We start from the raw sequence: 6,706 nt of genomic DNA on the forward strand, positions 1-6,706 counted from the left end.
TCCTCGGATTAAAGCCCATAATTGATTATGGTATAGTTCTCTTAGTCATGAATGCCCTTTTCGTCTGTGCTAGTCTGCTTTTTATGTCCTCCTTGCTTCGTCCGTACTAGATTAGTTTACTTCCAAGATAGCAGAACTCCTTAACTTCATCTACTGCGTGATCACCAATTTCGATGTTAAGTTTCTCGCTACTCTTGTTTCTACACCTTCTCATTACTTTGGTCTTTTTTCCGGTGCAGTCTCAGTCTGCACAGAGTGCGTAAATTCCTATTAAAATATCTAGCACTTGTAGAGGGGGGGCGAGTACATAATACACACATCAAAAAATGTTTTTCATCACCCTGGTTCCCAGAACTCCTGAAAATAGACGTTGACTGAGTATATTGTATCACGGACACAGTCCCTTTGACTGTTCATAGATGTCACTAAACCTGCCCAAAGATGAAAACAACCATTCACGAGCAGCGCCTATTAGACGGAGGGGTCCGACAGCCGATCCGTTCCAGTCAACCACCAGGAAGGAGGTACACGGCCCGTGTTGTAGGTAGCTCAACCATGCCTAGACAGTCAATACCGCGGTTCGATCGCGTCCGCATTGTTACTTTGTGCCGGGAAGGGCTTCCAACATGGAAGGTATCCAGGCGTCTCGGACTGAACCAAAGTGATGTTACTCAGACATGGAGGAGATACAGAGAGACAGGAACTGCCGATGACATGCCTCGCTCAGGCCGCCCAAAGGCTACTACTGCAGTGGGTGACCGCTACCTACGGATTATGGCTCGGAGGAACCCTGACACCAACGACAGCATGTTGAATAATGTTTTTCGTGCAGCCACAGGGCGTTGTGTTACGACTCAAACTGTACGCAATAGGCTGCATGATGCGCAACTTCACTCTGGACGTTCATGGTGAGGTCCATCTTTGCAACCACGACACCGTGCAGTGCGGTACAGATGGTCCCAACAACATATCGAATGGACCGCTCAGGATTCGCATCAGATTCTGTTCACCGATGAGTGCGGCATATCCCTTCAACGAGGCAATCGTCGGAGACATGTTTGGGGACAACTCGGTCAGGCTGAACGCCTTAGACATACCGTCCAGCAAGTGCAGCAAGGTGGAGGTTCCCTGCTGTTTTGGGGTGGCATTATGTGGGGGACGTACGCCGCTGGTGCTCATGGAAGGTGCCGTAACGGCTGTACGATACGTGAATGCCGTCCCCCGATCCATAATGCAACCATATCGGCAGCATACTGGCGAGGCATTCGTCTTCATGGACGACAATTCACGCCCCCGTCGTGCACATCTGTGAATGACTTCCTTCAGGATAACGAAATCGCTCGACTAGAATGGCCAGCATGTTCTTCAGACATGAACCGTGTCGAACATGCCTGGGATAGATTGAAAAGGGCTGTTTATGGGGACGACGTGACCCAACAACCACTCTGAGGAGTCTACGCCGAATCGACGTTGAGGAGTGGGACAATGTGGACAAACAGTGCCTTGATGAACTTGTGGATAGTATGCCACGACGAATACAGGCATGCATCAGTGCAAGAGAACGTGCTACTGGGTATTAGAGGTACTGGTGTGTACAGCAATCTGGACCACAACCTCTACCACCTCTGAAGGTTCGCTGTATGGTGGTACAACATACAATGTATGGTTTTCATGAGCAATAAAAAGGGCGGAAATGATGTTTATGCTGATCTTTATTCCAATTTTCTGTACAGGTTCCAGTACTCTCTGAACCGAGGTAATGCAAACCTTTTTTTTTATGTGTGAATTTTGAATAGGATTCCATGTTCAGAAAGTCATCTAACTACGCTACAGAGCGTCGAAGTCACAGGCGCCGGGACCTTTAGAAGTGTGTATATAAAGGGCGAGTGTGTGATGATGTTAGAAACATTCTAGGATGATGGAGAAGGATAACTGTATCAATTGGAGGTAAGGGTCACTGAACCGGAAACATACGTGGTGAAAGTTATAAGCGAAAAACGTCCTGAAACTTTTGACAGTGGAATACATGTACTGGTACTGTTGTTGCCAAGACTGTGGCTAGGCAAGTTTCGGACGCGGTAGTGCGGACTAAAACAAAGAAAAAATGTCCAGTAAACATGAGCTCTAACATGCATATCTGAGGAGCTATGAACACTTGTTCGTCTTCACTACGTGAAACAGGTCTGCTCTATTGAACAAATGCTCATAGCTCCTCAGACATGCATTTCATAGCCTATGTTTGCTAGATATTTTTTCTTGTTTTAGTCCATACTACAATTCCTGGAAGACGCCTACCCTACAGTCTTACAAACAACAGTACCATTATACGTATTCCACTGTCAGAGGTATCAGAATGTTTTCGGTTACAGGTTTCGATTCGTTCCTTTCTGGTTCAGTGACCCTATAGCACTATACTGCATTGCGTACCATATCAACATACAATGTGTATTACCAAATATGGTATACGATGCAGGAAATGTTACCCTTGGAAGGATTAAAGTAAAATCGACCGTGAGTTACCTAATGGGTTTGGCTTATCGAACCTGAATTCAGTGCTACGGAAGAAACCAGAAAGCTAGACTGAAATTTGGAAAACGTTTTAAGTAACCGAGTTTACTTAACTGAAATAAAATACGGTCGCCAGCCTAATTAGGCAAAGTAATATGAAGCATTACTTTCAAAGGATCGGTATTGCATTTTGGTAAAGGAAAGCTGCCATTACTTCTTTCCCAGAGAAGTACAATGAAACTCTACTAGAACAAGATAATTGGGCAAAGTAATATGAAACATTACTTTTAAAGGATCGGTATTGCATTTTGGTAAAGGAAAGCTGCCATTACTTCTTTCCCAGAGAAGTGCAATGAAACTCTACTATAACAAGATAAGTGATACAGTGAATACTAACAGTCATAAATAGTATGTACAAGCTCTCACGGGAACAGCTGACACTTTATCCCTTCTCAACAGTAATACTTTGTCATACATAAATTATCTCATCATCAAATTTTGTGAAAGACACTACTAAACCAAAAATGTACATAGACATAGTCTTGTTTCAATAGTTACTTTTCACATACTACAAATATAATTAAAAGTCATTGGCAATAGGATTTTTACATTCACTATGTATCAATCTTGTTCCTATTTTTAAGAATAAAAGCAATTACTGTATCTTTCATAGGCTAAGACTTAGGTGTGGCCCTCAAACTGTCTTTCCAATTTTTACCTCACAAAGCACACAAAACTCAAAATTTACTTCAATTAATTTGCTGCAATTAATATCTTCATTATTCAAGAAGGTTTATTGATTTTAAGCAACTCTGTATTGGAGACTCTTAAACTGTTCATTACCATAATGCAACCGAAACACACTTTCTGAGACAATTTGTAAGGAGCAAATTTTGGTATTGTTTTCTTTTATTTTCAAATTTCACTCACATTGCAGGACTTTTAAAACAGTTAATGCCAGTGATTTTTCATACAGTTTCTTAAGTATGACTTGTATGCATTTTACTCTAACTAACCTCAAAATAACGTTCATCCTTTTGTCATTAGCACAACCAGTAATTTTCACTGACAGAATTAAATGCAGTTCATCTTTGAAGCACAAATACTTTGAATTAAAAGAAATCAAACATTATGGCGGTTATAGTTAATGCAATACTAGCTACCTCTCTTGATTTCAATGAAACACACAGTATTTCTATATCTCTTGTTGCATTCAGTATTGTGCAAATAATCAACTATTCATTTTCATTAGATTTTTACCCACAGGATACTCAGATGTCAGTATTTATGTGGAGTGGATCCTAAGAGGTATCATGAGAGGATCCAAATCAAGGATCGGACACAAGTTTCACACAATTTGCCTGATTATTTCAAATTAAACAACACTTAAATGTACTGGTTCATACTTTGACAAAATTTTGACCTCTTGTAACTGCCGAAGTGATTGCGCAATATCGGTAGCGAGTACATAACGGCTTCTGGTCTCTCCTCTGGATGTAATTGGCTGTATTATCTTCTTCCTGGTGACGACATTTCCAACATTAGAGCCTTTTCCATTAATAGAGCAGCATTTTATAGCAGTACACGCATCTGAGGCCTTTCCATATTACATCCAGGTATGAAACCTCACCCGGCACCTGCGCAGCTCACTCTATTGCTGCTCAGACCAAAACTATCCAGTAGCTAGCTGCCGACAGACTGAGCTCTCTCACTTGGCGCCCAGACTGAGCGCCACATCCACCTTTTAGCCCGCGCCAACCACTTTTTGGCGTGCGCCAATTCACTTCCGTTGCAAATAAGAAATACTGTTGCTTTTCACTTTATACATTGCAAGTCCCTAGGTATGAACTAGCTTGTACATAGTTGTAAACAAACATCTTTTAAAAAATCTCAATATTTTAATACATTAACATGCCAACACAAATGCCACGTATTTATAATACATTTTCCTCCAATTAATACAAAGAATTTAAATAGTAAAGAGAAAGCATTTTACACAACTTTCCATTTCATTAAATAGCTCAAAGACATTACATAGTGAAAAATACATACTTGACATTGAACAGAATTAATCAGTAAATGAAATATTTACAGTATTAATTATGGTGTTACAACCCTTACCTCAAACTGATACATTTATCCTTTTCCATCATACTAGAAAGATTATAACAGCTTCACGGAATCACGCTGTATATACATATTTTTAAAGGAGCAAGGGCTTATAATTTTGACACTTCCGAACATGGGTTGCTCTTCAAATTATTATGTACTCACTCCCCTCTACAAGCAGAAGTTTGTAACGGGACTTTCCGAACACCCTGTATATTCTGTATTCAATGGTCTGTTCATTCCATCCTACAGATCCTATAGTTCTTCAATTTCCTTGAGGATAGCAATGGTGTCAGTAAATCTTATCACTGATATTGTTTCCCCTTACTGTCTTTGTCGCCATTACTTCTTTGATGTACAGACTGAACAGCAGAGGCGAAAGGCTGGCTCTCTGTCTTACATCCTTTTTAATCCGAGCACTTCGTTCTTGGTCATCTAGTGTTATTTTTCCCTGTTGGTTCATGTATATATTGTAAATTACCCGCCTTTCCCTATGGCTTACTCCCGCTTATCTCAGAATTTCTCCAGAACACTTTTTCCAGGTCGACAAATCCTATGAACGTGTTTTGATTATTCTTCAGTCTCACTTCCATTATCAAACACAACGTCAGAACTGCGTCTCCGGAACCTTTACCTTTCCTAAAGACAAACTGATTATCGTCTAACAGATCCTAAATTATCTTTTCCTTTCTTCTGTGTATTATTGTTCAAAAGTTTCAAATGGCTCTAAGCGCTGTGGGATTTAACATCTGAGGTCATCAGTCCCCTAGACTTAGAACTAAGGAAACCTAACTAACCTAAGGACATCACACACAGCCATGCCAGAGGCAGGATTCGAACCTGGTTCCGGACTGAAGCGCCTAGAACCGCTCGGTCACAGCGGCCGGTTGTATTATTGTTATCAGCAATTTGGATGCTTGACTTATTAAGCTGACTGTGCGATGATTCTCACACTTTTCGACGCTTACCATCTTCGGAATTGTGTGCATGATATTTTTTCGAAAGCCCTCATGGAAGGTCGCCAGTCTCATATAGCTGAATGGAACAGATAGGTAAAAAGTAAAGTTCCGCCTACTGGCCCTAGACAGCCTCTGCCACAATCGTCATCGTATGCGGTATGGAGGGGCCAGTGGTCGGCGCACCGCTCTCCCAGTCGTTGTCGGGTTTCTTAACCTTGGCTCCCTTGCTAATCGGTCGAGTAGCACCTCAGTTGGCCTCACGGGCTGAGTGCGCCCCGTACCAGTCCTCCCACGAAGGAAAAATCCATGGCAGTTCCGGGAATCGAACCCGGGTCCCCCGGAAAGGAGTCAGCCGCGCTGACTACTCAGCTACGAAGGGAGACGAACGGCGTAGACAGGTTTCTTTCACCGTCGAAAAACGTATTTCCGGTCTTGTAGGCCAGTTGTAGCATTACAGGATTTGACTCCATATCTAAGATACATATGTAGCTCACATTGTGCACGGTGAGTAATCATTAACACACTGTGTGGTTCACATTGGTCGCAGGAAGGCATCGGCAATTAAATGTGTTAATGGTTACTTACCGTGCACAGTGTCGGACATATTATGTATCGTCGACATGTACTCATATAATGTAATACGACGTCCGCCTCCGGTAGCTGAGCTACCGGCACGGTAGCTGAGTGTGTTCGGTCAGAGAGGTGGTGGCCCTCTATAACAATAAAAAAAAACAGAGTAAAGGAATCAACGATCAACTTGAACGGATGTCAAGTGACGTCCGCTCAGATTAAACGCAACAAAACAAAGAGGTCATCGCTACAGAATGTCAATCCTAAGGGCCCGGGTTCGATTTCCGGCTGGGTCGGAGATTTCCTGCGCTCAGGGACTGGTTGTTGTATTGTCCTAATGATCATCATTTCATCCCCATCGACGGGCAAGTCGCCGAAGTGGCGTCAAATCGAAAGACTTGTAACCGACGATAGGTCTACCCGACAGGAGGCCCTAGTCACACGACATTTACATTTTATTTAATACAACAATTGGTCTGTAGGACCAGAAACAAGTTTTTCAAAGATGACAGGTTACAGACATGTCACATATACTGTAACATTTTAACATGCACTTGAGA

This window comes from Schistocerca serialis, chromosome 9, assembly GCF_023864345.2.
Source record: "Schistocerca serialis cubense isolate TAMUIC-IGC-003099 chromosome 9, iqSchSeri2.2, whole genome shotgun sequence".
Taxonomy (NCBI): domain Eukaryota; kingdom Metazoa; phylum Arthropoda; class Insecta; order Orthoptera; family Acrididae; genus Schistocerca; species Schistocerca serialis.